This window comes from Kogia breviceps, chromosome 13 (genome assembly GCF_026419965.1).
Source record: "Kogia breviceps isolate mKogBre1 chromosome 13, mKogBre1 haplotype 1, whole genome shotgun sequence".
Taxonomy (NCBI): domain Eukaryota; kingdom Metazoa; phylum Chordata; class Mammalia; order Artiodactyla; family Physeteridae; genus Kogia; species Kogia breviceps.
Genome location: NC_081322.1, coordinates 52,314,971 through 52,324,824, shown reverse-complemented (window position 1 = coordinate 52,324,824; position 9,854 = coordinate 52,314,971). Strand labels below are relative to the sequence as shown.

Sequence of the window (9,854 nt, the reverse complement as noted above, 5' to 3'; positions counted from 1 at the left end):
CCATGATGGAAATCAGATACAGGCAACATATTCAATACCAAATGGTAAAAGAGATAATTTTTTTTTTAAACTCAGATCTTTAGTAGCAGTCTTTGGAACACTCTAGATTAAAAATATAATAATTTGTTAAAGCATGCAAAAAAGTGTAATAGTGAATAAAAACCACAACTGACAGACATATTGGTTAACATTTCAAACATGTATAACCAATGAACATGGCCTAGTTTTTTTTTTTTTTATTGGTACTCACTTCAGAAACTTGAATCCACAGATATAAGCAGTATATAATCAGAAAGTTACAAGTGGACACAGATTATACATGCAAATTTCTGTTCACAAAGGTCACATACGCAAGTATATGAATTAGAAGCATGCATCTAAGATTACAGCCAAACTTTTTTAAAATGCAGAAATGTAAAATTACATCTTGAAAATATTAAGAGATGGTCTACACACTTCAAAAATCAAATGTTTCTTATACCAGATGTATGACATCTACAGGATTCAAGTGACAAGCAATAAGATCTCAAGAAATTAATACTGGTCAAAGAGAATGGGAATATTTTTACATTTCACTGAAAAATACGTTGACTACTAGAATATGAAATCTAGCAGAGACTTAGGGAAAAAATTACAAAATCTAAAGCCAATTACTTAATATTTCTTATTACCTAAACTACAGCATGCCTTTAAAAGAAAACTGCATCTTCATTTTAATTACCAATGTCACATTAATGAAGTTCTCAAAAAATGAAACAAAACCAAAAATGCTTCAGACTCCAAATGAAAAGTCTGCAAGGCTCAGATTAAAATGTGGAACGTTTCAAATGAAAGTAATACAAATACAATTGGTTTTGTTCTTTATTGAATGGAATCAAAAGTTTTGACATTTCTTTGAAGCTTGGAACTACTAAATTTCATTGCTCTGAATGTTTCTATGTATCTTTCTTAGTGGTGCAAGTGTCTTAAGTAGCATATGAAGTCAGTCTCTACAAAGTATTTCTGTCTGTTACCATTTTGATAAAACAAAAACAATTCTTCATTAACTTAACCATATATGTATTTTTGCTATAACACTTAACACTTGAACAAGACGTCTATTATTTTTCCACTATAACAAAAGAGTACAATAGTTTTCTTCTATCTGTACTGTATTTTAAAAAGGTTAACATTTAAAAACAAAGAACCATTATTTTCTTTGAAATCATTAAGCTTCTTGCACATTTTAGCTTCCTTCTTCTGCCTGTGTTCTTCTGCCAATTTACTCAGAAATTTCAACAGGAACACTGGGCTGATATGATATGGTCCAATTCTGTACTCATCTGCGATTGTATAGTCCTCCTTGTTTTCATCACCGTTTTCACTTGTATCTTTGTTGGAATCATCAGCATTCTCAGCAGATTCAGCACCTGGTTCTGTATTTTCCAAATTTTTAATTCCATTTTCCAACGTTGCTTCATTTTCTTGGTCAAGTTCCTCAATCTTGTCCACCTTTTTAAGCTTTTTCTTCGCAGTTGCTGAAGCACTCGCATGTGCAACTTTTTTCACATGGCTTTGTCTGAAGTTTCCTTTTTCCCATCAGATGCCACTTCCCCTAAATTAGCAAGATCTGTCTCATCTCCCACTGAACTGCCACTTTCTAGCAGTGTTGCTGCTGCTTCTTCATCTACAAGTAGCTCATCTTCAGATTCAAGAAGTATGTTAGGTTCTTGTTCTGCCTGGTCATCCTTTGTATCTTTTTCACCATCTTCACCTGACTTCTCTTCTTGTTCTTTACCTTCAGTTGTACTTTCAGTCTTCTGGGAACCATCAGTTTTGGATTTCTTATCACTTGGAGATTCTCTGCCATCTGGAGAGTAAGATCTTCTCTGGGATTTATCTTTTTTCAGTAAGTCAGTGCCTCTCTTGGGAATCCTAAGTACCAATGTTTTGTATTTTTCAGACAGGTCAACTTTTACACAACTCCCTTGAAACCAAAGGGCCTTTTTCAAACAGTGGTCAATCATTGCCATTGCATCTTCTCTGGTCTCCATCTCAATAAAGGCCTTTATTCTTTTATACTTCTAGGATAAATGAACTTTCACTGGCTTGCCAAATACTAATGCTGGTATAGCTGTATAATAATCCACTGCAGCCTGAGCATCTTCTGTGGTTGCCATTTCAATAAATGCCTCATTAATTTTATTTAGAATCAGATGATTTGAATAACTCCAAATGGTTCCACCAGCTGTAATAGTTGATATCTCAAGTTTTTCCCTTGCCAGAAATCCATGATGTGAGCAACTCGGTTAGTTCCCACTCTACCCTTTTGCATATGTCTTGGTCCTTGCAGGTTTCCATTTCCAGCACCCAGATTTCCTTTTGGTCCAATTGCTGGTCCCTCAAGATGAAATGAGGGAGGTGGAGGTCCCAGAATTCCTGGTGCTGGGTTTGTACATTGCTGCATCACGAATGGATCACCCATTGTGTGTCCTATATCATTGTTAGGGTTCCATTCTGGGTAGATTTCAAGAAGAAGCTGGCATCAACAACTGTGACTTGCACCATTGATATGTGACTCCACTCCTTATTAGAATGAACAGGCAAAACACATATAGAGCACAGATGGGGATAACACTTTGGTAAGAGTCCATGGAAGTTTTCTATATTGCTACTTGGAGGAGCACCCCTCTTTTTCTCAAAGAGAGATCTCTCTTGTAAGGGGCCAGGACCATGTCCCATTCTCTCATACTCACTGTCAAATTTATGATAGTTACGTGAGGTCTCACCAGAAAAAGAATCCTCCCTACACCTTTCTCCATCTCTTAATCTGTCATCTTCATAACCCATTCTGTCATAATAACCAGATTCTTGCGAATGACTTCCATGGTCATAATCAAGCACTGGGTTGAAACTAGGACCATGATCATCAAAACTATCTCTTCTAAAGTGCTTCTTTTCTTTCCAATCGTCCCTAGGTACTCTGTATGGTGGCTCCCATGTAGCAGATCTGCCAACTCTACCATAACTCAATGTAGGACCTTCTTCAGTTCTCCTCCTTTCAAGCATAGAAGGATTGGGGGCAAGTTCTCAGGAGTAATCTTGTCCTCTGGATAACGACTCAGTTCATCTAAGTCTCTAGCAGACAGACCAAAGTTGGCCAAAATGTTACTGGTCTGGTATGCATCTCCATGGTGCTGAGAAGACAAAGGGAGGGGACCTCTACTTCCAATGTTAAATACAGAATTCAAATTATGGGAAGAAGTACTAGCAGAAGACAGTGCACTATGAGCTCCTTGTTGATTCAGTGAAGAACTCATTCCAAGATTTGTCAAAGTAGCAAGGTGTGCAGTACCCTGGTTCATCCTTCCAAGAGATGCTGGCATACTTAAAGACTGGGTAGCAGCATCAAGAAGGCCTATTCCTGCTGCAGACAGGTCACGCCCATGACCCTGCGAGTTGCTACCAAGCGATGACTGCTGGAATGACTTGGACATTGTAGAACTATCTCTTGTCTAGTTTATAGATTAAAAAAAAAATTTTTTTAAGATGGCTAAAAAGAAAGCTCAAACTAGAAAACTAGGTTAACTTTGCTTCAAAAAATGGTAACGCCAAGAAAAAGGATCAATAAGGACTGTAGAATCTTCTTCGAACTGAGAACCAGCAGACAACTCTCAGTCCCATTTCAGCACGCGCCAGGCCCCTCCCCCTACTCAGCGCGCGCACGTCGCTCGCACCCTCAGCGGTGGTCGTTGTTCTCTCGAGATAATTTTTAAACAGTGTTTGAAAAAGTGGGTTGAGAGTTGGAAAATAACTTACTGAATAACAACTTTGTGCCAGGAACCATGCTAGTTGCTTATGTGCCATCTCACTTCATTCCCACAATTCACGGCCCTGTGAATTAGGCATTATACCCTTCCTTACAGATTAGGAAACTGATGCTCACTTGTTAGTGCCAGGAAGTTAATGACTGACATTGCTGAAATACAAGCCCAGATCTATCGAACCCCAGAGCCTGTCTTCTTTGTCTGTCATTTTCTTCCTGGCACAAGTGGGGAATTCTATTTAACATCCCTCAACATTACTATTCCTTTCATAAATATTTAGCTTCTCCCACATGCCAGGGGTAGTGCCAGACATTATGGATACAAAAAAGGAGTTCTTGCCTCCTTATTTTAGTGACTGTTTTCTTCTTCTGACTATGCGAGTCCAGTCTGATAACCTCAGTTATGCTGGATGCAGGAAAGTGGGACTCAAAATGCCTGTCATTTTGTTCAGCAAACATTGAATTAAATAGCAAAACAAACAAGGGTCACACCCATAGAATAAACAAAGTAAATTAGACATAAAATTTTATGAGTGCCCCTTTGTCATTCTAAAAAAATAGCAAATGTCTTTAAGATTAATATGACTTTATCTGAGTAATCTCAGCTATGTGTACTTGGCACAAATTCTGAAGGCATTATGCGTTTCTGTCTGGCATTTTGGAAACATACATCAAACAGACTGTAAAAGAATACTATGATCTCTCAGGAATGCTGGAACATTACTGTTATTTCTGAGAAGTGAGAGCCAATCATGAAGAAATTTGTGTAGGTGTTTGGAGTTCAAAACTTGATGTGTAACTGATTGGCATAATATGAATTGGCACGGAGATAGTTTTTCTGGAAAAAAAACGTAATAGTGTTTTCACCAAGAGAAATGACATCAGGGTGCAATGAATGCACTCTTTGGATATTTTTACCTACTGTCGGATATGTAGTATATGGCTTTTACTGGAAAAGGAAAAAAATCTTGGCATTGTCATTACTTTTTGAGAAAGGATTTAAAAATTGTTTAGAAAACTGGCCTTACTTCAAAGGGTACACTTAAACTAGTTCTTGCATCCTGTCTGAAGAATCAGCAGCCTAGTTTGTTTTCATAATTCTTCAACTCAACTGCTTTTTTTCTGCTAACATGGCAGGCTGGGTGCCTGGACTGACTTGCCAATAAAAACAACTAAACAGTTCTCATAAAATATATTTAATAAAATTTCCTTAAATGCATCAGTGAACTGATAATAAGGTAAGACAATTTCAGGTCTCATCTAAGTTAAGTCAAGAGCTCAGAAAGGTAAGTTGAGAAATGGAACTGGCTTATTCCCTAACCATGTTTCTCCATGGCCCCACAGGATATGGCAACAGGAAACAAAGCCCAAGACTTGTTCAAGATAAGGAGTCTAATAGGAAGACACGTCTCCCCTATAAAACTAGGACACCAAATGGCTAAATGTATAATGGTGAGCCAGGATTAAACCTGCCCTCCTTACCTCACACCCCAGAAGATAACAAGGAAAATCAACTTTCTTGAACATAGGTTCTGTGCTGAGAAGGGTACAAAGCTGTAACTGAGAATTTGAACCACAATCTGATTGGCAGGCTCAATATGTACTAGAGGTCCAGTATTAGTAACAAAGAAAAATAAATAAAGGAGATGTGGATTGGAAAAAAGCAAAGATGCCATTATTTGTGGATTTTATAAATAGAATAGTAAAAAACTGAGAGATAAATTACTAGAATTAAGAGGAGATTTTAGTAAAGTTGCTGGATACAAAATTAATATGCATAAAGCAAATGCAATTCTATATGATTTGATAGTTTTGTTTGTAACGGCAAAAATTAATGGAAACAACTCAAATGTCAAGAGTAGTTTGAACAAAAATGTGGTATAGGCAAAAAACAAATAGAATACAGTGGAAAAAAATTATTGGCAGCAACACACTTTCTTGGGTCAACCTCACAAATATGTGTATGAGAAAATGGAGCAAGTTATAGCATACTATATGTAGTAGGGTTCATTTAGATAAAGTCAAAAACAGGCAACACTTAACCTGTAGGTTAGGGATAAAACCTTTGATGGTACAAAGATAAAGAAAAGTGAGGGCGAACTTCCCTGGTGACGCAGTGGTTAAAAATCTGCCTGCCAATGCAGGGGACACGGGTCTGAGCCCTGGTCCGGGAAGATCCCACATGCTGCAGAGCAACTGAGCCCGTGCGCCACAGCTACTGAGCCTGCGCTCTAGAGCCCGTGTACCACAACTACTGAAGCCCACACGCCTAGAGCCTGTGCTCCGCAACAAGAGAAGCCACCGCGATGAGAAGCCCGCGCACCACAAAGAAGAGTAGCTCCCGCTTGCCGCAACTAGAGAAAGCCCGCACACAGCAGCAAAGACCCAACACAGCCAAAAATAAAATAAAATAAATAAATAAGTTAAAAGAAAAAAAGAAAAGTAAGAGCGTGATTATCACAAAAGTAGAGATAGTAAATATGGCTTTGGTAGGAGAAATTCTGAACTTTAACTTGGCGTTGAATTTCACTGAAAGTGCTCTTAAAATTTCATCTTAGATAAACATGTTGTAGATTCTAGTCCTACAGACCTGTATTTTACATGTTATCTTTTTATATCCTTACATGTAGTCATTTTACAATTAAAAATGTACGTTTGTAATATAATTTTTAAAAGTAATACATCTATACAGTTTAAAAGAGCAAATCGTACAAGGCTTCTAATCAATAAGGACTAATGCTCAGCCCTATCTCTCTCAAACCTCAATATGTGATTTCCTTGAGAGGTAAGCAATTTCAATACTTAATTATTTTCTTCTCTTATTTACATCCATATTTTATTTTATTTTTAATTTATGTATTTAATTTTGGCTGTGTTGGGTCTTCCTTGCTGCGTGTGGGCTTTCTCTAGTTGCAGCGAGTGGGGGCTACTCTTCATTGCAGTGCACGGGCTTCTCTTGTGGTGGCTTCTCTTGTTGCAGAGTACGGGCTCTAGGCGAGCAGGCTTCAGTAGTTGTGGCACGCGGGCTTCAGCAGTTGTGGCTTGTGGGCTCTAGAGTGCAGATTCAGTATTTTTGGCACATGGGCTTAGTTGCTCCGCGGCATGTGGGATTTTCCCAGACCAGTGCTCGAACCCATGTCCCCTGCATTGGCAGGTGGATTCTTAACCACTGCACCACTAAAGAAGTCCAAGGCGGATTCTTAACCACTGCACCACCAGGGAAGCCCTACATCCATATTTTAAATACAATATATTGCCATCTTTTTTTTTTTCAACTTAAAGCATATATTGACTTCATAATATGGAAAACAAGGACGTAGCTCTATAATAATATATTTATACTCACTAGTTCATCTGCTTGTATAGCTATATCACAATTTTTGGTAAAATTTGTATCCATTACGTCTGTATTTGTGATATGGAAATACTGTTCAATAGCAAGCCAGATAGTATGCTATGATTATAATTATTTTTCTGGACAATGCTTTGTTTCTCCAGGAGCCAACTGTTGCCTTATTTGTTGTTATTATTGTGGCTGTGGTTGTGTTGTTGTTAGGTTTATTTTTCTATATTCTTACCACTAATTTTCTCCAAACTCTCCAAGATCATTTCAAGCAAGATATGTCAATGTGATCAAACATTTCAGTTAATTTCTCATTTCTATTTTATTTTGTAGAAATCATTCCAGGACCACTTTGCCTTCGATTACAATTTAGCTGCTCTTTAGGACTGCCATTCTCCCCCAACCATCTCAGCCTTATTCAGATATAATTGACATATAACATTGTTTAAGGTGTTCATTTAATACACTTATTTATTGAAAAATGACTGCTACCATAATGGTAGCTAACACCTCCATCACATCACATAATTACCATGTCTTTTTTTGTTGTGACATTACTCTCTTAGAAACTTTCAACTATATAATACAGTATTATTAACTATAATCACCATGCTGAACTTTGTACCCTTTGTCCACATCTCCCCATTTTCCCTATCTCCCAGCACCTGATAACCATCTCTCTACTACTTCTGAGTTCAGATTTTTTAGATTCCACATATAAGTGATATCATACAGTATTTATCTTTCTCTGTCTGACTTACTTCACTTAGCATAATGCCCTAAGGGTTCATCCATGTTGTTGCAAATGGCAGGATTTCATCTTTCCTCATGGCTCAATAATATTCCATTGTATATATACAACATATCTTCTTTATCCATTCATCCGCTGACAGACACTTTTAGGTTGTTTCCATATCTTGGTTATGGTGAATAATGCTGCAATGAGCATGAGAGTGCAGAGCTCTCTAAGAATATTTCAGGACTTCCCTGGTGGTCCAGTGGTTAAGAATCTGCCATCCAATAGAGGGGATGGTTGGGGGAACTAAGATCTCACTTGCTGTGGGACAACTAAGCCTGTGTGCTGCAACTACTGAGTTTGTGCACCTCAATTACTGAGACTGTGCTCCACAACTAGAGAGAAGCCTGCACACTGCAACAAAAGACCCCGCATGCTGCAACTAAGACCTGACACAGCCAAAAATAAATAAATAAATAAATATTTTTTAAAAAAGAATCTTTCAATTCCTTTGGATAATACACAGAAGTGGGATTGATGAATCATATGGTAGTTCTATCTTTGATTGTTTGAGGACTCTCAATACTGTTTTCTATAGTGGATGAACCAATTTACATTGCCATCAGCAGTGCACATGGGTTCCCTTTTCTCCACAACTTCACCAATATTTGTTATCTCTTGTCTTTTTGATGATTGCCATTTTAATAGGTATGAGATAATATCTCATTGTGGTTCTGATTTGCATTTACATAATGATCAATGATGTTGATCACATTTTCATGTATCTGTTGGCCACTTGTATGTCTTCGCTGGGAAAGTATCTATTCAGTTCCTCTGCCCATTTTTTAATTGGATGGTTTGCTATTGAGTTTTATGAATTCTTTATGTATTTTGTATATTAATCCCTTATCAGACATGATTTGCAAATATTTTCTCCCATTCTGTTGGTTGACTTTTAATTTTCTTGACTGTTTCCTTTGCTGTGCAGAAGCTTTTTAGTTTGATATAGTCCCACTTATTTGTTTTTGCTTTTGGTGTCATATACAAAAAAATAATCTTTGCCACATCTTGTGAAGAAGCTTTTCACCAAATTTTCTTCTAAGGGTTTTATGGTTTCAGCTCTTATGTTTAAGTCTACAATCCATTTTGAGTTAATTTTTGTGAGTGGTATAGGATAAGGGTCCAATTTTATTCTTTGCATGTGATTATCCATTTCCCAACACAATTTATTGAAGAGCCTGTTCTTGGCTCTTTTTGTTAAATATTAGTTGACTGTACTGAGAGGGCTTATTTCTGGGCTCTAGATTTTTTTCCACTGGTCTATACTACTTTTATGCCAGTACCATATTGTTTTGATTACTACAGCTTTGTGGTATGGTTTGAAATCAGGAGTGTGATACCTCCAGCTTTGTTCTTTCTCAGGACTGCTTTGGCTATTCAGGGTCTTTTGTGGTTCCATACAAATTTTAGGATTGTTTTTTCTATTTCTGTGAAAAATGAATTGGGATTTTGATAGAAATTGTTTAATCTATAGATGGCTTTGAGTAGTATGAACGTTTTAACAATATTCATTTTTCTGATTCATGAACATGGGGTATCTTTCCATTTGCTTGTGTCTTCTTCAGTTTCTTTCATTGGAGTCTTACAATTTTTAGTGTATAGATCTTTCACTTCCTTGGTTAAATTTATTCCTAAGTATTTTATTGTTTTTGATGCTATAGTGAATGAGACTATTTTCTTAAAATTTCTTTTTCAGATAATTTATTGTTAGAGCATAGAAACACAACTAATTTCTGTATGTTGAGTTTGTATCCTGCAACTTCACTGAATTTATTAGTTCTAACAGGGTTTTTTTTTTGGTGGAATATTTAGGATTTTCTGTATATAAGATCATATTATCTGCAAACAAAGACAATTTCACTTGCTCCTTTCCAATTTGAATGCCTTCTATTTCTTTTTCTTGCCTGATT

At 36.9% G+C, this 9,854-nt stretch overlaps 1 pseudogene; it reads right to left on the bottom strand.

The window, feature by feature from the left end:
• Nucleotides 1–1,261: 1,261 nt before the first annotated feature.
• On the bottom strand, nucleotides 1,262–3,476 carry LOC131767695 (matrin-3 pseudogene; annotated as a pseudogene).
• Between the last annotated feature and the right edge of the window lie 6,378 nt (nucleotides 3,477–9,854).